The sequence below is a fragment of the Pinus tabuliformis genome, chromosome 5_2 (genome assembly GCF_031772625.1).
Source record: "Pinus tabuliformis cultivar Carrire ecotype Pingquan chromosome 5_2, CPIR1, whole genome shotgun sequence".
NCBI classification, from domain to species: Eukaryota; Viridiplantae; Streptophyta; class Pinopsida; order Pinales; family Pinaceae; genus Pinus; species Pinus tabuliformis.
The window spans coordinates 996,613,271-996,637,330 of NC_142306.1; positions in this window are offsets into that span (position 1 = coordinate 996,613,271).

Genomic DNA, 24,060 nt, shown 5'->3' on the forward strand with positions numbered 1-24,060 from the left:
GCAGAGGACTTTGACTTGTTTCACTCTGAATTACACTCTTCTTCCTAACTATTTTTTCTAGATTATCTACAATTTTTGGTGGATTAGGATCTGGGTGTGCTCTAATATGTACTCTTTTAGGAGACAGATCTACTACACAATATATATAGTTATCAAACTTTATAAAACTTTGTGAATGATAGATAGTCTTAGCTCAGATCTTAGGAATAGATTTTTAAGCAGTGAGACAAACTTTTATCTAGGGAAATGTAAATATGAATCAAGTTTGTTTGTCCCCAGTATGGTCACCATAATGTTAGCACTCTATATCTCTTAAGACTTTGAAAGAAATGCAAAGTTAACCACAAAACCACTTTCATGTGTATAAGCTATCCCTCCTAAAGTTAGAGAGGGATTTCTCTATTAGATTTAGCTTTGTTTTCCTTTAGAATTTTAGGCTAGATGTGAAAGTTCAAGGTTTGGTTTTTGAATTGGTTCTTTTATTGTTTGGTTGATAATGTCAGAAGGGACCAATGGGTAATGGAGTCAATTTTCTTTAGGTGGATCCTTTCAGCAGTGACATATGAGTTTAACAGGGAAAGGTAGGAAAATTCATTGGATCTTATATGATTGATGAGATGGGAAAGAAGAAATGAATACGTATCCATTGAACATAGAGAAATTATGAATTCTATTGCTTAACATCGGTTGAAAACATTGAAATTGTTGAAAAGGCAGAATTGAGTGTATTTAAAAAATTTTAGATTCTTTATTTTCTTTGAGAAAAATAGATCATAAACACATGTGAAGTTACAAATAAAGGAAAGCACAATAACAAGAGAGAATATTACTTCACTAACAAATTCTGACACAGGAATCTTGAAAAGATTTTGTATTATTGAAAATCTGTCCACTGGAACTTGTGGAGCAGCTTTACATCAATAGTCCCTTTTCTCGATACAAAAATCAACCCTTACTACTTCAAAATATGAAGTATTTATAGAAAATTTTCAAAAACATCTTGATTTCATAATATCAAGGCAAAATCCTAAATTACCTAAAATTGTTTACATAAATAGTACAAAAAATTAGGTAACTCAATTTCTTCATCTGATTGACACTCTTTTTTTGGCTTCCTATTAGTGACTAGACCTGAATAATAGCAATTGGTTATTGATGTCCTTCTGGAGATTTGATGACTGTTTACTCTAGTAACTCACATAATTTTTCCCATCAATGTTCATCTGGCAATTTAAACTTGATTAAAGTTTGGTAAATCTCATCTACCTCTATGAATTTCTACAAGGTAGGATTATTGAGAAACAAATGATTGATATCATGTTTGATCAATAAATCATAGCCTAGGACTTCCATGAACACCTTTCCTGTGAGTGTGCACTTGATTTTAGCAAATTTTGACATGTCTCTAGAAATGGTGTACAATTTACGCTGGTAATCTTCATGCTTGACCAATTTATCTCCTATCCCTTGTAATCCATGGAGACCTTTTTGGTGTAGAATATTGAATTTCGTATGAAATCTCTAAGTGATGCTTTCCTAACTATTGCATTTAGTCTCCAATTGCAACATCAAATTCTTCTTAGTGATAATTTTTCTCACTTCCAAAATGGTATTTGTTCTGTCTTCTATGTCTTATTCTTCCAACTCATCTCTTGATTTTGAATTTAACAGACTTATTAGAGATATATAATTTCTTAGTTTGGTGCCAATGTCTTTCTTCACATCTGCTATAAGTTCTTTTTATTTTTGGACCAACTCATCCCGTTCAAAGATGATTTCAATATATAGCCATTTCCTTGTCATAGCTTCATTGATCTCCATCAAAATGTTTTCTTTGGCTTCTGCAATGGTATCAACTATAACAAATTGATTCTCCAGATATTATATCCTCTATGTGAGCTTGTGTGTTTTCTGCAATTTTTTTATATATACATTGTCTATTTTGAGATTTTGTTCCTACAAATTATTTAATTTCCTAGTTAATTTCTCAATTTCATGGTATTTAATATACATATTTTCCATGGCCTTAGCCAAATATGCTGGTCTACTATTAGACTGTCCTTCTGTTGTGAAAATTGTTGTTGAAGCTATGGCTGATGTTGATGCCTCGGCTATCGATGTGCCTGTCACTGGGATTACAACCAACGAAATTTCTTGCACTGCACTAGCCTGCTATTTTTTATTTCAGGAGTGTCTCCAGCTCATTTCCCATTTTTGAAATCTGATTGTTCTGTTCAATGATGATCTTGAACATATTCTCCTTTTGCTTCTCCTATTGTCCATATTCCTTAGTTTGTGGATCTTAACTGGAGGGGAGTTTAAGCTTCTTCTCCAACACCACTATATCTGCATTCTTTCTCCTGGTGTTTTCTTTAGATGCCTTTACATCGTTGGGATCATATCCCAGTTTAATGACCAAATCCTCCAAAGACTATCTTTGTGTATTTGGCGAGAGAAGAATTTCTTTCTAACTTTAATTGTGCTTGAATTTTATTTACTGAAACCTTAATCTTAGCTGTGTTTTTAATGGTGATGTAAATCATTTCTCTAGACTACTTATGGAAGTCCATCTGGTCAATCGGATGGATTGTATCTGTAGCGAAAGAGAAGATAGATTGCTTGTAATATTTTGCTAATCTAGGCTAACAAACTTTAGGCTCCAAAAAGGCAACCTGGATTTTCCTCTTCTCTACATCAAAATCTGACCAAGGCTTGTACTGGGTGGTGGTTATCTATTTCCAAAACTGTGACAAAGTGGTGGCCTTGAGTGTCTAGTTCTTTTCTTTGATTTCCCTGTAAATGGAAAAAATGTGTTGATCCTTATTTCTATGATCTACCTCTCTTGATGATGATGAAATTGGTTTATCTATAGTCATTGCGGTCATTGGACATTTAGGAATAATCTCCTCTCTCCTTGGAATTGAAGGGATACAACAACCTATTAGAATGATGGGATGTTGTTGTTCTGTATTCTTCTATTGAGTTTCCCCTGTATCTATAGTCTTCTATTTCTTGTTGTATACTATAAAATCTTTAGCTTAGATCTCTATTACTGAAGGAGAGATATTTTCCCTTTGTCTTTTCTCTATCTTTTCTCGAGGTCATGGAGTCTATGAAGTAGATAATACCTGCTCTTCGGCCTCCTATACAGTATTCTACTACCACTCCTCTTGGTTCATAAATTGTTCTATTTATGGTCTAGGACTATGGGTGTAGGGAGCATACTTTAATTCCATTCTTAGTTTAGAGATTATCCCAAAATGGTCATAAGACCAAGTAAAGCTCTATTTTAAATTCATCTGCTTCAGGATAGCCTCTGCCTCTTGTCCTGCTAACCTTGCATGGAATATAAATGGCCCAAATTGTGTTTTTATTTTGAAATTTTCCTTCTTCCTTTCTGCGAGGAAGTGTGGTTGATCCATCTTGATCATTTTCCTAATAAACTCCATAGAAAAATTCTCTTTATCTCAGGATGTATTATGGGGTCTGCATTACTATTTAACAAAATGGTTTCCATGTGTACAAATTGATCTACAAAATCACTGAATGTAAATTCAATGTTGTTCTTCCTGACCAAGGAGGTCCAGTGAATAAATGATTGAGAGTTCCCTTGACTGTTTGTCTTCTATAGCTGGAAAATGAACTTTTCTGACTGAGAATAAATAAATAAATACACCAAAATTTATGCATATCTAAAAACTCCTTTGATTGAGAATTTCATGAATTGTTCATGAATCATCTCTGCCAAAAATTCACTATAAAAAAAAATAGTTGGTGCCTTTTCACCACTGGACAATATAGAGAGAACTGCAAAATGTTTGCATCTATGCATTCATCAGAGTAGTATGCTAAGATGAAACAAATCATGGACATTATCTATTTGGCCTTCTCAGGAAAAATAGAAGTAGGGTATGTAGGTTTTAACCCCGTACAGAAATTACCTGCATATGAATTCTAAAACACAAAAAATTAAACAATGCGAGAGCATAACACATAAAACAAATATACATAGAGATTTTTCTCCTGGATCCCAAAACTGGGACTACCAACTTGATTTTTCATTATTTTCCTTTCAGTGTTACAATATATATTTATACATGCCGAAACATCCAATACCATGGACTGAAAACCATCATGTCCAAAACTATGTGTGAAAACCATGCACAAAACCATAGGTAGGTCCACCCAACCTAATATAGGGTCCAAAAAAAATTTCCCTGGGGCACTGCCCCAGAACCTGTAGAGGGGGGCTACCTGCCCACCTCAAGCCCCCCCAAGACAGGTGGGGTTTCCACCCCCTATGTGACCCCCTCGCTACGCAATCAACACAACAAAGGTGGGTCTCCCCCCCCCCTTCTAACCCCCAAGTTAACTATGTGGCCTAGTCGTGGAAAGAATATAACACAACCCAACATTCTCCCACTTGTTGTTTTATTTCCACAAGGGGGAATAGTAGAGCTTAGTCATTTATCCAAACCTACAATGCCCATTGTTTCTCTACACCAAGAGAACTTCTTAGAGCTCACATACTTTTTCAATGCATCTATAGTATTCTTCAAAGTGTCAACCTTTACCATCAACACCTTTTTGTCTTCTATCATATCCCTCACAAAGTGATACTAAACATCAAATTGTTTTGTCTTTCAATGGTAAGTAGGGTTCTTTTCCAATAAGATTTCACTTTGGCTATCACAATCTATCCTTATAGCTCCCTGCACTAACCCCATACTTGAACACAATATCTACAAACAAACTGCTTCCTTGCTTGCATGAGTGGCTGCCATGTATTCTGCCTCTATAGTTGATACTAGAACTACAGATTGTTTCTTACTCATCCAACTAACTGCACCTCCAAAAAGGTTAAACACATAACCACTTGTAGATCTTCTCTGATCTAGATCTACAACCCATTCTGCATCAACAAAGGCACGAATATCCAAAATTCTATCCAATCCTGGCCTTCCTTGGTAGCACAAACCATAATAAGTAGTGCCATGCAAATACCTGGAAACCCACTTCACTGCTATCCAATGCTCCTTCCCTAGTTTTGACATAAACCTTCTCAATACTCCCACTGCATGTGCAATGTCTGGTCTATTAAAAACCATCGCATACATCAAACTACTGACCGCACCTACATATGGCACATGGGACATGTCCTCTTCCTCTTCTTGTGTCTTGGGATGCTGTTCTGCAGATAAATTTACACCTACAGGAATAGGAATCTTCACCGGTTTACTATCCTGTATATCAAACCTCTGCAGTATTGTCTCAACATACTTCCTCTAGTTTAACTAGAGCTTCTTCTTTGATCGATATCATCTAATTTCCATGCCCAAAATATAGTTTGCAGCACCAATATCTTTCATGTCGAATTTGGAGGACAATTGGGTCTTCAAATATTGGATAATTTCTTTTTCATTTCCAACTAGTAGCATATCATCCACATACAAGAGCAGATAAGTAGCACAATCACCAATTAATTTAAAATACACACAGTGATCTACTTTGCTTCTAGTGAAGCCAAGTCCCCGTATAAATGTATCAAATTTTTGATACCATATCCTTGGTGATTGTTTTATCCCATAGAGAGACTTCTTTAACTTGCATAACAGTTCTTTCTTACCCTTCACCACAAAGCCTTCAGGTTACTTCTTGTAGATCTCTTCTTCCAGATCCTCATGAAGAAATGTTGTCTTCACATCCATCTGTTCTACCTCAAAATCAAAAGTAGCAGAAACATATAAAAGTAATCTAATAGAAGCTACCTTGGAAATAGGAGAAAAAATATCACCAAAATCAATTCCTGGTACCCGGGAATAACCATTTTCTACCAATCGAGCTTTGTATTTCTCCACATTTCCTTCTGCATTTATCTTCTTCTTGAAAACCCATTTGCTTCCAAAGGGTTTCCTTCTAGCCGACAACTCTACGAATTCCCATGCCTCATTTTTGTGCAAAGATTCCATTTCATCAACCATGGCCTCTTTCCAGAGTTTGCCATCCTTTGAATCTACTGCTTCCTTCACAGTTCTAGGATCATCATTAGTAATAGGTAAAGAAAAATTTGAATAGAGAGTAGATGGACTATACCTTTCTGGATGCCTTCTTTCTTGAACTGATCTTCTCACACCTAAGGTTTGTGGCTCTTCATCCTCTTATTCCTCTTCTACTGTAGAGTCTGATTCTTCCTCCTGTAGCTCAAACTCTATCTTCTCAGGTTTCTTTGGTTGTACTTCATGTTTAATAACATCTTTAACCTCTCTAAACACCACATCTCAGTTGTACACAACCTTCCTTGTTACTAGTTTCCAAAGTTTATAACCCTTTAAACCATCCTTATACCCAATAAAGATGCATTTTTCAGATTTACTATCCAATTTTGTTCTTTTGTCCTTTGGAACATGTACATATGCATCACATCCAAATACCCTTATATGTGAAAGAGAGGGTTTCTTACTAGTCCATACCTCTTGTGGAGTCTTATCCTGCAACGTTGATGAAGGTGATATATTGACCAGGTAACATGCTGTCTCCACTGCCTCTGCCCAGAATTTCTATCCTAAACTGGCACCACTGAGCCATGCTTCTTTCCCTTTTCATCAATGCCTTATTCATTCTTTCTGCAACTCCATTTTTCTCAGGTGTGTATGGAGTAGTCTTCTACCATGCTATACCACACTTCTTACAGAATTCTTCAAATTCCTTACTACAAAACTCTCCACTGTTATCTATCCTCAACACCTTTATCTTCTTCTTTGTCTGGTTTTCCACCAGTGCCTTCAATTCTTTAAACCTGTCAAAGACTTCAGATTTCTTCTTAAGGAAACATATCCATGTATTCCTTGAGAAGTCATCTATAAATGATACATAGTACATAGACTTACCCAGTGATGGAACCTTCATAGGTCCAAATAGATCACTGTGCACATGTTCTAATATCTATTTCGCCCTCTTACCATGAGAGGGGAAACTCACCCAATTCTACTTCCCATATACAAAATTTTCATAGAAATCAAAATCCAGAGAGCTATTACTCATACCTTCTACCATACCTTTACCATGAAGTATTCAAAGGCCCTTCTCTCCAGTATGTCCAAGCCTTTGATGCCATAACATGGTCTTCTCTCCAGAGAGCACTAGATTTTATGCTCCACTTTGAGGAACCAAAGAATTGTTTCATGCATCAACAACAGTGCTACCTTGCAGCTTGTACAGAGTTCCAATCTGATCTCCCACATCAATACCAGTGCTGCCCAAACCATCTTGCCAGTATCCTTCTCGAACACTTTTTTTACACCTGCATCATCTATCTTGCTTACGGAAACTAGATTTCTAGCCAATGCAGGAATATCCAGAACACCTGGAAGTGTTCTAACCCTTACACCTTGTAAATTTAACTTTACTTTTCCACGGCCAATGATTCTAGCCTTCTTGTCATCCCCGCAGAAGACATCACCACTGTCATATTTCTCATACTCGCAGTACCACTCTCTATGGGGATTGAAGTGAAAGGATGCACCTGAGTCAATAAACCATGCCTCATGATCTACATGTGTACTTGAAGAAGCCAAGTACATGTCCCCACCTTCATCTGAGGTGGTTTTTGCCTCTATAGAAGGAGCATCATTACATTCCTTTCCTTTGTCAGGAGCTTTAGATTTACAGTCCCTTTTGTAGTGCTCTTCCTTTCCGCATTTCTAGCACATCACCTTTATAGGTTTTCCTGGAGATTTAGATCTCCCTCTAGATTTAGATCTCCCACTCGATGACTTATTTTTGTTTCTGTTCTGGGACCGTCCTCGTATAGAAAAGGCATCACCATTCTAGCTCTCCATATTTTTCCATCTCATCTCCTCCGATAGCAAGGATGAGACTATTTCACTAAAACTGCAAGGCAGTTGCATTGCTACCTATTGCAATAACCACACTATCCCACAAATCTGGTAGAGAAACAAAAAAATAATGCACTTATCTTCATTTGAAATTTTAAAATCAATAGATAATAACTGACTTACCATAGTATTAAATGCGTTCAGATGCTCTGTCACCAAGTCTCCATCTTTCATCCTCAAGTTATACAAATTTTTCTATAGGAACAACTTATTCACCAGAGACTTAGATTGGTACAAAATCTCTAACTTGTCCCACAAAGCCTTAGGCGTAGCTTTTTCTGATACATTCAACAATACTAAATCTAAGATACACAATCGTATTATGCTCTTTTCCTTCTGATCCAACTTCTTCCATTCTTCATCAGATACTCCCACTGGTTTAGTACCCAGATCTACCCCAATCCACTTATATTTATCCACCAATAGATCGTCCATCTTGAGCTTCCACAACTCAAAACTCTAACCATTAAATTTCTCCATCTCTACCTTTCCACTGCTCACAATCTTCTTTCACCACCAAAATCAAGTCTACATGTTTGCCACTGAACAGGGTCTAGCACAGTTCTAAGCGAAACCCCTTAGAAACAAAAGGCATCCCCTTGAAGTCAAAATAGCTCCGATAGCAAATGTATGTTTTAATCCCGTAGAGAAATTACCTGCATATGAATTCTAAAACACAAAAAATAAACAATGTGAGAGCATAACACATAAAACACATATACACAAATATTTTCCGCTGGATCCAAAAACCAGGACTACCAGCTTGAATTTTCATTATTTTCCTTTCAATGTTACAATACATATTTATACATACAAAAGCATCCAATACCATGGACCGAAAACTATCGCGTCCAATACCATGGATTGAAAACCATCGCGTCCAAAACTATGTGTGAAAACCATGCACAAAACCATAGGTAGGTCTGCTCAGCTTAATATAGGGTCCAAAAAAAATTTCCCCAGTGTGCTGCCTTAGACCCTATAGACGGGGGTTAGCCGCCCCCCTCAAACCCCCCTGTGACCCCCCTTCTACGCAATCAGTGCGACGAAGGGGGGAGGTCCTCCCCCCCTCTAACCCCCCAGTTAACTATGTGGGCTACTCGTGGAAATAATATAACACAACCCAATAGGGTATGGAGGGTTTGTTTTTGGAAATTGAGAATTATCAGGTAGTAAAGTTTCAAACACTTGGCTCTATGAGGGAAATTTAATTTGTTATATATTTATGTAATGAATTTTTCATGGAAAGGTTGCCTTGGGTCAGTGTTTGTTATCTGGAGCATCTTTGAAATTGAGTGGCCATTAATGGCAAAGAGAACTTCACCATTTCAGGCCACTACTGTTTCTTGGCTAGGCATATAGCGGTATTGGTACCAGGTTACAAATTCGTGGAAATAGTAGGTTTGTGGGAAAATGTATTGGGTTAGGAAGGAATCACACAATCCAAATTCATCGCTAAGGTCTAGAAGGTTTTGTTTGAGCCAATTATGAAGTTCGTACAAGTTGAATTCACAGTTGGTCTCTGTAACCTGATAGAGTTGATCAACTAAAGGCTGGTGGTCTAAATATATGGCTAGGGGCAGCCTGGGATTCTTGTGGGGAACATATTTCTTCCTTGAACACATAATTGAACATGTTTAGTCGATGGTTAGCCTCAAAATACTTGGTTAAGCAGATGGATGGTCGAGCGAGGAATTGGACAGGCCTATGAATGCATTGATACCACTAGGAATGGCGGGGCTCTAAGAGAAATCATAGCAATAATTGAGACAACTTTTGATAGTAAAAGAGGAAAGAAGGTTTTGTCATCTGGGAAATTAGACCTTTATAAAAAATAGTTACCGTTCAATAGCCATTTATTTTGGTGTGGGGGAATGTAGTTCATGAATAATATACTTCTGTAACGAAGAGGGAAGAAATGAATATATTATAATAGGGGGGAATATAGATACGTGGCATTTGGGGATTGGGGGATATATGGTGATGTGTGAGTGCGGGTAGAAGGCAAGGGGATGGAGCAACAAGCAGTAGCATGGTGGATAGGGAGGAGGCATGTGGTAGTCAAGGAATGGATGTGATAGGAGCGTGGAGTAATGAAACTGTAGGAACAAGACCAACATGTGGTCAACAAAGGTGGAAAGCGGGTTTGAGAGGAACCCGGAGAGCTATAGTTGTGGGAAGTGGTTTTCAGGGGAGAGGAGTGCATAAAAGGGTGCCACGTAGCACCAAGCATGTTTGTAAAGAATGCTTCCCCAGAGCCCCCTATCAAATAATCTTTGGAAGTGCTAGGGGGGAAGAAATGATCCCCCATCATTGATCCGGTAGGGGCAGATCACGACCATTGGAAATTGTTCACTTTTTATTACATCCCATAAAATTAATTTTGTCATCTTGTGACTTTAGAATAAAATTAACATGAAACCACTTTAAGCGCAAAACACTTTATTACAATTGGTAATCATTCTTAAATAACATGATTATGTATTCTAAACTCAATTAATATATATTAAACTTGATTAATTATCTCTAAATGAGATTAATTTATCTCGAAGGTGCATTTTGATTTGCCAGCCTTTTATTAATTTTTCTAAGGTTTTTCAATTTCTTTTTATGTTTTTTTTCTAATTATCAAGGGTTAAATAATTTGGTTAATCCTTTTTATTGTACCTGATCAATTTCAACCAAGCTTACACTAGATGGTTGATTTTTTCACTAATCTGGACTAACTTTATTTAACATAGTTTAATCATGTTTAAACCATATGATTAAACTAGCTAATATATTTCTAACTTTCAGGTGGCATTTGAACAAGCTGCACACTTCCTGGAAATTTTCAAAAGTATTATTGATGTATTATTTTTTGAATGGCCTTTAGACTTTCTCAGTTTCATATATATCTATATATCTATATATCTATATATATATATATATATATATATATATATATATATATATATATATATATATATATATATATATATCTAGATGTGTGTGTGTGTGTGTTCTATTTTTGTAAATCATTTGCAGAATACAATATTATTTACAATTTCATCAACTAAAAGATAATATCTAATTGTCATTTGATCCTATGAATCATAGGACCCTAACAATTATAATTGAAGCGACGTTCAGAGGTGGAAGGGAAAAAGTTCCCATAAGGGAAGAGTATTTGAAAAGACCCACCCCAACATTCTCATAAGGAATATTGGTATTCCAAACATATGGCAGACTACCATTTGAAGATTTGGAAGAGAAAAATGAGAGTTGATCAACGGTGACTATTTTCCCTTGGTGAGGAAAATGGAGCACATGCAATAAAGTAGAAACCATGAAAAACATTGCATGGGTCTAGCTATGACCAAGTAGAATATTGTAATTGAGATTGTCAGTGACAACTTCTACTTCCACATTAATGGTTTTTCCTAATTCCAATTGAATTGGCAAATCATTGAGAATACAATATGGATGAGAACCTCTACCATCAAAAGCTTCCAATCTATTGGGGGACTGGTCGAGAGGTGGAGAGCCAATAGCTTTCCAATATGAAAGGACATGATGTAGGTAGAAGCAAACCCATACATAATAGTCTGATGAGTAGTATTCCCTTTGACAATAACTTGTATCAAGAAGGAAAGTTGATGTAGAAGATGAGGAATGTCTTTTTCGAGGTCAAAAGTACTTAGATTGGAATATGTAGGATCATTCCGTCTTATGGCATATAGAAATGAATTCCTTTGTGATGGACAAGTCTGGAGGACTTCCAAAGCTGAAATCACCAAAGGTGCTTGAGCTAAATCTTCCACAATATTATAATGTTGAGCAAATCGGGCATTTTTACTATAGGATGACTTCCGAAGAACACCTTTTGGAGGTGGTCAGATAATGGAATCATTACTAGGTCGTTCAATATGAAGAGGATTAGAACTAGGTAGAGTGGGGGTAGAAGGTGTATTAGTGGCATCATTTTCCACAACTAGTTTGGTAGGAGTCTGATAATCTGTTGACCGAGTGACAAGAGAGACAGGTGTCATTCCACTCATAAGAAAGTGAGATCCTGAAGATGTACAGGATTGAGGTTGATCTACCAATCAAGTCTATTGTGACAAAAGGGGTTCTTTCAACACAACTGGTGTCCCTGGGGTGCCTTTTAATAGACGACTATCCTCAGCGCAATAGGGAAAATTCTTTGTATAATGATATTCATCACATATGAGACAAAGATATTTTGGCTTGCATTGGATGCATCATCAACAGATGTTTTAGGAGGATCCTATTTTGGGGTATCAAATTTAGCCTTACCTTTACCCTTGTTTTTCCCTTTTAAGGCTTTATCTACTATGGTAGATTGGACAACATTGACCGTAGACATTTTATGAGTATTTTTGGGAGTATTCGAAGGATGAGAAGATGCAGTAGCTGGAGCATATTTCTGCTTCGTAGGAGAAAAAGGAGAATTACTAGAATTTTGAGCCACTGACCCAATAATACCATCAACAGGTGTTGTCCCCACAGGTTTATAATATGTCAGATCAGTTGAAGGTCATAGAGAATTAGGTAAGATATCATAAAGCATTCCTGATTGTGAATATACTAACTCCAAATACTGAGCACGAGCAATGTCTTATTCTTCAATCACACAGCCACCCATAGCTATCTCTTTGGAAATTTTGATTAACGAATGACTTAGGAAACCATTCATTTAAAATATCTTCAGTGATTTCAAACTTAATAAGACAACATCGATGTCTCGATTCATGGATGTTATTGGAGATGTGGGTAGAAATATTATGTTTCAAAAACATTAGGAGATGGGTACCAGTTTCATACTGAATTGGTATCTGGAAGTGAGTAAGAAAAAGCATAACCAATTTTTTGAAATCTTGAAAGGCACCTCGAGGTAACTCGATGTACCACTTAGTAGTAACACCCGTTAGGGTTCGCTGGAAAACACGCAATTGAATGGAATCGTTGACCAAAGAGTTCGATGAACACCATAAATGGTAGGTCATGAAATGATCTTGGGGGTCTTCTCCAGAGTTTTGTTTGAATTTTGGACAATCACTAGGAATTTTGGGAGGAACTGGATGCCAATACAGTGAATGAAGTATTGGATCATTTGTGAGCCTCCACACATCCGATAGCTCCAATGTAGATAAAAATGGAAATTGAGGATCAAAAGGCATGAAAGGATCTTTATAATATCCAGTTTGAGGATTCCAACCTTGTTGGTATTTCTTTTTCCCCCATAATGGTGGATTTTGACCATACGAATTTTGATAATGCCCCCACTTAGAGGAATTTTGACAATACAAAGGTTGATTTTGTCTCGACAGAGGTGGGTTTTGACCAGAAAAGCTTGATATTGACTCGACACAGGCCATCGAGAACCATAAGGGGGATAGACAACCTATGAGGAGTATTGAGCATAGGGTTGTTGATCCAATGGTTGACCTTGCTGACACAATGGTTGACCTTACTACTACAATGGTTGACCTTGCTACTGCAATGGTTGACCTTGTTGATACAAGGGTTGACCTTCCTGCTACAATGTTTGACCTTGTTGGTGCAATGGTTGACCTTGATGTTGCAATGGCTTCCCTTACTGCTGCAATGGTTTCCATTGTTGCTACAATGGTTGTTGATAATAACCTTTATATATGTAAGGTTCTTGTTGTACAAAAGGTCCTTGTTTCCGATAGGTTCCTTGTGGAATTTTATAGGTTCCTTGCTGTAACGGATTACAAGCTCCTAAAGGATAATTTCCAGAAGCAGACTGCAACTAACCAGATGACCCAAATGAGGGATTAGGACTAGACTAAATTTGGGATCATGGCTGTTGATTGAAAGGTGGATTTTGAGGTCAATTATAGAAAATTTCTTGAATTAGATCATAGAAGTGCGCAAGTGAGCACATGTTATCAGCTAGTAGGCTATACAACCACTAATGTGGAGATTCATGAAGTTTGTATGCAAGCAACAGACAGGCGTGTTGTTAGAATATCCATTCTCATCTTGAAGCAAGGCATGGAAGTCATGTAAGAACTCAGACCAGGGTACTTCGCCTTCACCATCATATGTGTATGTGGACAAGAGATCAAAAAACTTCCTCGAGATAGCGACAGAATCGGCATCTGGAAAACATCGTGGAGGGAGGAGAGTTCAAGACTCCATGAAAGATATGCAAAGGTTCAAAACAAGATGAGAGGACATAGCCACGACACAACTTGTAATCTAGCCCTCCTTCTAGCGCCAGAAATGTTGACGGCATTGGACCCACTAACATGTCAGGGGATCTCCTTGGTAAGAAGTCCCAATTAGACCTTAGACCGTTTGGTGTAGGAGTCCCAACAGTGGGTCATACGGTATCGCCTTGACCATTGTTTCACATAGAGGCAAGTAAGATGTCCTTGTTGGTAGCAAGGGTGTGACATATGCAGTAAGTAATGGAAGGTGCATGAACGGTTCTAACACACGGAGGGTGAGGTGAGTGTGCCCCTTGGAAACCTATGACAACACGAAGTTTAGAATGGAACACATGATGAAAGATGCATCACAACATGGAATGCAAGTATGATAGCAATCTAAAGTGATGGTTAAACCAACAACACATTTTAGAAAGATTCATACATACATATAAAAAAAATAGCTACACATGCATGCATAAGCAAACAGATACATATATCATTTAGAGTAAATAACATAGTTGAAGTACAATACGACAAGTGCATGAAACATGTTGGATTCATTGTATTAATAAGTGTAATTTCTAGTCATATAATAAATCCATTTCCAAACACTATTTCCGACAGCGGAATGTTACAGTCACGGCCGTGTCCTCCTCCAAAGAGATATACTAGCTCTGCGTAGTGGAGAAGCCAAGGCTCGTTACAATACTGTCCAATCTCTCTCTAAGATAGTCCTATCAGAATCTTGGCTAACCAAAAGCCTATACAATGAGATATGAGGGACTATTTATAGCAAAGGGTGGGGTGGCCCTTGACATTCCCCTTTGTGACAGTTCATCTACCCTCATGACTTCATCTACTTTGTGACTGTTATATCCAACTATCGACACTTGAGCTTACACTTGACAAGACGTTACATTAAAATGCACATGTACCCATGTGGGACAAAATGTCTTGAGCAAGCCATGTAAGACATCACTATGACTCGAACAATTGTTGGAAGACCAGCTCTTCGACATCCTCACAGTGGTCAACAGTAGCGAACTGATGCCAAAATTTGTAGTCCACGATGGTGTCCATGTACTCTGCGGTGACATTTTTCTGGAACTTGACTCTTCCCTCAATAAAATCTAGGTACACTACTCAGGCTCCTCTATCCAACTTGTCTGATAGCATGTGCATCATTGTCTTGAGTGCGACTGTACCAACAACATACTTATGCATTGCGTCTGCACTGATGGAAAAGTCTAGTTTGGTGGCTATGTGCATAAACTCATCAAAAGTATGAGTCAAGCTCTAGTTGGAGCTATTCCTTTGTCTTCACCTACAATAGTGTACCAATAGATGGGATCACATGCGCGCACACAAAAACATCCATACTCTTCAATACATGTGCATGGGAAACTTGTAGACTAGTGATGAGCTATGGGAGCTCTTCATAGTTCTAGATCTGACTCCAGATGCGTGCCTTTAGCTCAACTATTGTGGGCTTCATCATATTAGGAAATTGAATCGAGGTTCCCTTGTATCTCATCTTCCATGTTTTTAAGTAATCAACAACAACATGCATGTTTGACAAGATACATGATCTCCAAGCACATCGCTACTACCACCCATTGAGATGGACGACTGCCTTATGCACGGTACCAAACTTGGAATACAATGCCATCATGACTGTGTGAAGAGAGAATACTACATCCAGTATTTCCTTCTTCAATTCTACTTGGGCAGATGCTGTAACAAATTCTCCTCCCTACTTTGCTACTTGTAGCTCCTTAGCCTTTCACTTGTTCTCAGCTATCAGGAAGCGAACACTTGAGCTAGTCGCTTCAGCATATGTTGTGGTAGCATAGGCCAATGTTGCTGGATGTTTGCACACATCAGACATGACCACTCGTTCCTCAATCTACGTAGGAGATGTATGATCCTCTGGAGTCGACATTCTATGAGACTGCACAACTCTATGTTGAGACTCATCGAATGAGATGTTGTGCATATCCTTCTCCAAATTATCTCCAAGGATTTAAGTGTCTCCTTGGTTGCTTGGGACTTGCTTTTCTCCTAGATGCAGTGAAATTGGTTGGTCGACCTCTTGGTAGTGAGGGATGAGGTAGATGTCTTGCTCTAACTCCTTTCACTCCATATCCGTATTCGTCTGTTCAAGTGCTTGCTCTATCTCCTAAGAGAAGTCCTACTCCTATGATGGTTCACCATGTCTGCCTGATGCTAGCTGTTTTGATGAGTCTACTGTCTACAAGTTGCGCCCCCTACTATACATGTTCCTGTTGCGCTTCCTTCTCCTATTTGTGCAGCTCCTTTTCCTTTCGGAGTTGTTACTTCAAATGATGCAACTCCTTCTCTGTTTCCTCCATTATCTGTTTCTCTCTCTTCCTTTACACATTTATCTTGTTGCATTGTTTCCTCTTTGTCTCTATGCCAAAGATGATTTCTGCACAGGTGGGTCTACTTGAAACTTGTAGCTTTTCTCTTCATCCACGTTGTCGACAATCTTACTCTTTCCCTTTTCACACATTGGTATGTTTACCTCTACTGCTACTGCTGCTTTTGGTGCTCTCTAGGATGTTACTTCATGTTGCTTCACTATCCATTCCACAATGAGGCCAACTGGTTCATTGAGTCTGGGGGAGTTGTAACAATATCTCCATGGGTCCTCCTCTACCCAATGACATGCCCCGTGGATCCAACTAAATTGTAGTCCCACGCAGTGATATTTCACAAGACAATTGGGGTCATACAAATTGTAACTTCGGAGATCGAATGGATACTTCTTCATCTTCTCTGCTTCAACATCTGCATGCTTGAAAATCCATATCTCATATAACCTGATCTGCAAGAGAAGAGCGGGCTAGGGTGCCTTCTTCTTCCAGTGCATCCTAGTTGTCAATCCTACTGAGATGTGATATGATACTTCCAGCATGACCAGTTTGTCCAAGGAAAAATCCTGTAGAACGTGTGGAGACTTCTCCACATGATACATCTATATGAAGGTTTAGAACAGTGAGGCATACCGATCAACCATGTTGATCAATGCCTCTGTTGTCGCCTTTGACATGTAGGGTGGATCCTATTCGAATATTATCTTGTAAACCAAGGTTACAAAATGATTGGACAATTGTGTGATAACTCCTCTGAAGCTACATTCAGACAACATTTTATAATAAGTGTTCACAACAGTCTCCAATGGTTTCCATGCCCACTTATAGCTCAAGAACTCCTGATGGGTACATATTGCATCCAAGATATAAGAAGACATGTATATTTCTTCTTTCATACCTTTGGGCAGATGTCGAACCCTTGTTACCTGTTCGTTCAACTGATGAGACAACATGTCATACCAGATGCATGCTTGCCTTCTCTGGATAGTTGGTCCAATGTGATCACCCAAATCTATGGGAAGGTTTATGTGCTTTCTTGGTCATACAGTCGACATGCAAAGATGACCAAGTATTGATACACCTTCCTCAATATCTTCTTCTTGTATACCTAGTTGGGTGTCATCCTAAATTTAGCTGGCTCCTTTACCCAACTATTCAAAATGTCTATAGATTTGGCATTGCTGCTTGGTATGCTGAAGGGAGTCTCCATGATGATTACGGGATTCGACATCTGATACATCTCATCATAATCCTATGCACTCAAGGCAACAATCTCTGTACTGTTGACACTACTCAATGTCATCATCTCAGGATCAGTGTGCGAGATGATCCAACGTATCATGTCCTTCCATGGGAGCACGAGATGCTTGTATGCAATTCAGTACAAGTTGGACTTGTGGATGTTCAAATAGACTCAGCAGTCTTTGAGGTATCCCCCAAATGTGCCTGCAAATGCATCATTGACCTCTTGCCATTTTAGCTTGATGTCCTTATCTATAATCATCTTGGTTTCTTCATAGATTCGCAGACTTGTAGGCATTCTCTCAACTGCTGCTCCAATTGCACTTCTGTTAGTGTCCTTTGATCCTGCTCTCTTGAAGGCCATTGATACTAAACTACTAAGAGGCAGACAAACACCTGCTAGATATGGAGACAAAGTGACATGCATGGCAAGAAATCTGTCAATGAAAACCAAAGAAAACTTGAGGAACGACATGCAACATACCTCGGGATTGACTGACAAGGATTGCATAATATTTTCTAGGAGGTTGGGAGACTGGCTACTAGAGCTATTTAAAAGGAAATCTGGGTTGTCTGGGGAGGTTGGTTGCAGCTATAATTGTGTAATGCGCAATCCAGGTTGGCTTGCTGGCTGCTGGAACTGCGCAATGCACAATTTTAGCTGGTAGTGTTTGCAGGCCTAGTGACTTCATTGTGCAATTTTCTGGGCCAATAGACACTGTCCCTCAGAATTGTGCAATGCAATATTGGAGGGCAGTAACTGGGAAGAAATTTTCATTTCCTGAGAGGAAGACAGAGACTTCCCTCTCAGAGTTGTACAATGTTGTCTTTCTGAGGCAGAGTCCAGGCCAAGGCTACCCAGACTCGCCGACGGGCAACTGAAAGAAAATGTGAAAATGAATTCATGGCAATACTGAGAGTAAGCATGAGTGAACAATCATGCACGCAAATAGTGAATGAAAGGTACAAAAAATGAAACAACATGCATGTGGGCGAAACAACTCACCAAATCAGCAATTGTTCATGAAAAATAGTTTCATGCATGCGAAAATAGTGAGATGCTAACGAAAAATGAAATGGTGCTAGTACAAGCTAGTATGAAAGTAAATGACAGAAAGCATTCATAGAAATGAAGAAAACATCACTCACACAAGAAAGAACAAAAAAAGCGATAGAAATGATGCAAAAGACAAGATAAGATGACTTACCCATGAATATATAAGCTAGATGTGTTGAAGATTCCTGGATGTGTTGTGGGATGTCAAAGCTCCAAGATTGATGTGAATAAGTGATCTCTAAAGCACCGAATGAATAAGTTTGAGGCTCATGACATGCATGCCACAAATCTAGGAAAAAGAGACACTTGGAGGAAAGATTCTAAAACGATCTTTGCATGTAACCTCTAGCTACTAAAATTAGCTCCCTAAAATCTAAGGATGCCTTTTGCATGTTTCATTTTGCTATTCCGAGAAGAAGTAGCCCATGCATGAAACTCAAGTTTTCTCGGTCCCAGGTGGAACATATCAACCCAAATGCACATGAAATAGTCTACTCATCTGAGGGGAAAAATGTGCATTTCTGGGAGGGAATTGGGCTAGATGCCTAGAGGGATTGCACAATTTCTGGGCAGAGCAGGTGACTACTGCCAAAAATTATGCAATTTCTAGGTTGAGCAGTCTTGCTAAGAGGAATTGCACAATTTTCTCCGTGAAGCTTGACTGGAATATTTTTGGAATTATGGAGCCCAGTAGTCTGCCAGACAGAATTGTGCAATTTCCAGAGGGAAGGTTGGTTTCCCTCCAAAATTGTGCAATTTCTTGAGGGATCTACTCAGCCTGCAGTTGGACCAAGTCCAAAGAAACAACCTGTGAGGGGGATGCAACAAGCTCTCATGGACTAGGTGTCATTCTGCAAGAAAATGACTGAAGTTTGTGTACTTGGCAAGGAAAGACATACTGTTGTGAACAGTTGGTAGGGAGGCTCCCAAACAAAGCTAAGGAAAAATTTTGGAGTGTTGTTGTAGCCGCTACAACACTTAGCGACACACTAGTAGAACTCCAGCTCTCTGAATGGACATTGTTCGTGAAAATGAAGTCTAACACCTCTGGAAGTATTGCTTAGTTATTAGTTTGTCTTGGTTTCCACACTTGCTTGATTCTAAGATGTAGCATATACCAAGGCCTCAGTTGATTAGCACACATTCCAAGCCAAGCCAACAAAGTTGGTTCGAATGGGGTTGAGGGGTATATTGGTCCACAAGCAGTATACTTGTCAGAGTCTTAGTTTCATCTCTGATATTTCTCTGGTGCTAGTAGGCCTAGACAGTACCCCGACGGGGTCATGTAGGAACACAAGCATTGCTCTGCTGCTAGCAAGCCTAGTCAACACCCCGCAGACTTACATGTATCACCTCTCTTCGTAGGAAGCCTTTCTCTTCTCTAGAGGTTGTTCCTTTAGAGAAGTAGTTTATCATATATCTCTTACATGCCTGTTAAGGTTTTCCTCCTCACCTTACTCTACTTGACTGAGATGACAAGGGTTAACCCAAAAACAACTAACTAGAGTAGGTGACACTAGTTAGCGTGCAAGCGTTTTTGTTTTCACCAAGTTTCACTTCGAACAATACATATTTTCCATCTACGTATCATGGACTAAAGGTAACAAGTTCTTCATACAAAGGCTGAATGACAGATAACCAAGTAGTGATAGCTACACAAGGCCTCTTGTACTTTACCACACTTGTTTCAAGAGTCACACACAGTTTCATGAGAAACTAACCTATGAACTGAAACGAGCAAACAAGTGAAACAAATCAAAGAAGAAGAAGAAATAAATGAAAAAGAAAATTGAGTAAGCAAACAAGCAAGCAGATAAAAAACCATGCAAAGCAAGAAAGAAAATAAGCATGCAAGCAAACAAACTGAAAGCAAACACTACTCCTACTCCTAATCTAATGGTGCATGGGCTTGATGACATGAAGTGATAATTCTAATGCAACCATTGGTGCATTGGTTGACCTATGTTGGTGAAGGCTCAGTCTGCAAGAAACTAGGTTTTTCGAACCAACAAACAAGAAAGATATAACAATGAAGACAGGCACACTTCATGTTTAAAAGTGTCCACGGGACATAAATGAGTGCAAATACATGACATGTGGTCCATGGGTTTGTCACGGTGTTGTGCAACACTGCATGTAGCTTTGAAGCATATGCATACTCTTCACTATGACATGCAAGCAACCGAAAGAAACGAAGACAACTTGCGTCATGCATGTGTGCTTGTAATGTAAGACTCCTCTAATGCATGAGCAATGGGTGTTGGTGTGGAGCCTGATTATGTTCTGTATTCAAAGGTATCGCCACATTGGACCCCAGTTCGAAATGGGGCGGCAACGCCACCCGTAAAATATTCGCTGTCGGGGTGGTCCAAGAGGGGACCGACTGCAACCTTTGGGGAGCCCCCCCTTGGTGAGGGGTTTTAGGAGCAGCGCCCCCGAAGCTAAAAATAGATGTAAAATTGCCTTGTAAAAGTATAGTAATTTCTAGTCAATCTAGGTCGTTCATTAGGTAGATGATCTGATGGTAGAACTTATGTTTAGTTTAGGGTTTTTTGCCCTAGAAGGAAACCCCTCTATTTGTATGAGGGCATTGTATTGAGTCTGTGTAATATATGTGTATTCTCCAAGCGAGAAGCAGAGAGGTGACACTGTGAGAGAAAACAGAGGATATTACAGTGGATCTGTTGTAAGTTATGTCTCTTCATTTTGCTTGATAATAGAAAGGAAGGACTGGCTATTCTGGGTGAACGTAGCCCAAACCGGGTGAACCACGTATATCTGTGACTCTCTTGTTTTATGTGCTTTTTGTGTTTATATCTCTGCAATATTTTATGTGTTCCATTGCTCCATAATATATAATTTTCTAACAATGGGATCATGCAATTCAAGTGGAGGAAGCATGATCTATGTGTGATATTGATCTTCAATGCATACATATGAGTGATGAGGAGCCTCAGGTAATTTAACAATTTCCTGATCGGAAGTGAAACCAACCTCCGGACAGCGAGGGCTTGACATAACCATCAGATCAGGCTGAAGTGCCTCGACAGTCTGGGGTGTTTCAAATTCATCATCAAATAGATCATCATAAACAGATGGCTACGAAAAATCATATGTGATAGAATCATGATCATGGTCAAATATGGGATTAAATGGATCACAAAAGCCATGATAAAAAAAATCAATGGTTTCATTGGCATCCTCATGATCTGATGAATCAAACAAAGGGGTAGATGAGAAGTGAACAAATTTATCCTCTGTGTTTTTGGAAAAGTCAAATATCAAGTGGAGTTTCAATAAATAATTTATCATCTTTGTTTTTGGATGATGGATTGACATCCGGTGTGTCCTGCGAGTGATCAACAATAGGTGCATCTATAGATGAATATACACATATGAAATCATGGATGGCAAGTTCACCAAAGATGTCAGGAAAGAATGAAGGAGGCTCAGACAAAAGGGAGTCATCCTTCGCCGAGTGCTGATTCTGAAGCTCGCAGTCACAGTCCTCATGAATGATAACGCATGTTGGTAGTGCAACACCAACTCCGTCAGTGGCTTCATCCTCATTCACAACAAGTGTAGAGTCTGGAATGGAAGAGCACAAGACAGTATCATCTGGAGGATCATCTGAGTATGAAGATGGAGGTTATGGTAAAAAATACATATGAAAACTTGATGGACTCACAACCAAATATGCATGAAAATTAAGAGAAGTGATGTTGGCAAGATGTGATAGATGAACAGATGTGTGAGCATGACCTCCCACATCATTCTACAATGGTTTATCTCTTTGATGAGGGGACGGGGGACAATCACTTGTGACAGTGACCATGTCTATCTGTGATTGCGCAGATCCCCCACTAAACAATACTGAGCGAGGCCTGAGTTCAAACTTCTTGGGATGGGCATATTTTGTTAAGAAAATACTCAAATCTATCCCAAAGATAGAAAAATTTCATCTGGATCTTCGGAGCTAGAAATTGCAAATCACGGAAGCACTACCAAAATCCTTAGGAGATTCATGCAGAGCCTTCCATTGTTGTAACAGTTTTTGGTCAAGACGTTCTGGATGAAAATGTTAGAAAGTGTCTTCAATGAGATCACAAAAGTGCTCAATTGTGTGCATGCTGTCAGCCAGTAGACTGCACAGCCACCGATGTGGAGATTCGCGAAGTGTATGTGAAAGCAACAAACTGGCATGTTCGTTAGAACATCCATCCTCCTCTTTAAACAAGGCAATGAAGTCATGTAAGAACTCAGGCAAGGCCACTTCACCTTCACCATCATATGTGTATGTGGGCACGAGATCAAAAACTCCCTCAAGATGGTGAGAGATTCCGCATGCGAAAAACATTGTGGAGGGAGGAGAGTGCAAGACTCCATGATAGATATGCAAAGGTTCAAAACAGGATGAGAGGACACATCTAATCATCTGGCCATCCTTCTAACACCAAAAGTGTTGATGGTGTTGGACTTGCCAACATGTCAAGCGATCTCCCCTGCAAGAAGTCCCAATTAGGCCTCAGACCGTTTGGTGTAGGAGTCCCAACAGTGGATCGTAGAATATTGCCCTGACCATGGTTTCGCACATAGAAAAGTAACATATCCCTATTGGTAGCAAGGGTGTGACATATGCAGTAAGTGAGTGAAGGTGCATGAACAGTTCTAACACATGGAGGGTGAGGTGAGTAAGCCCCTTGGAAACTTGTGACAGCACAAAGTTAAGAATGGAACACACATGAAAAGATGCATCACAACATGGAAGGCAAGTACGCTAGCAATCCAAAGTGATGGTTAAACCAGCAACACATTTCAGAAATATTCATACATACATATACAAAAAATAGCTACACATGCATGCATAAGAAAGAAGATACATATATCATTTAGGGTAAACAAGATAGTTGAAATACAATACGTCATATGCATGAAACATATTGACTTTATTATATTAATAAGTGTAAGTTGCAGTCAGACAATATATCCATTTCCAACCACTATTTTCAACATCAGAATGTTACAATCACAACCGTGTCCTCCTCCAAAGAGATATACTAGCTCTACATAGTGGAGAAGCTGAGGCTCGTTATAATATTGTCCAAGCTCTATCTAAGATAGTCCTATCGGAAGCTTGGCTAACCAAAATCCTATACAATGAGTTATGAGAGACTATTTATAGCAAAGGGTGGGGTGACCCTTGACATTCCCTTTTGTGATAGTTCATCTACCCTCATGACTATTCATCTACTCTATGACTGTTATATCCAACTACCAACACTTGA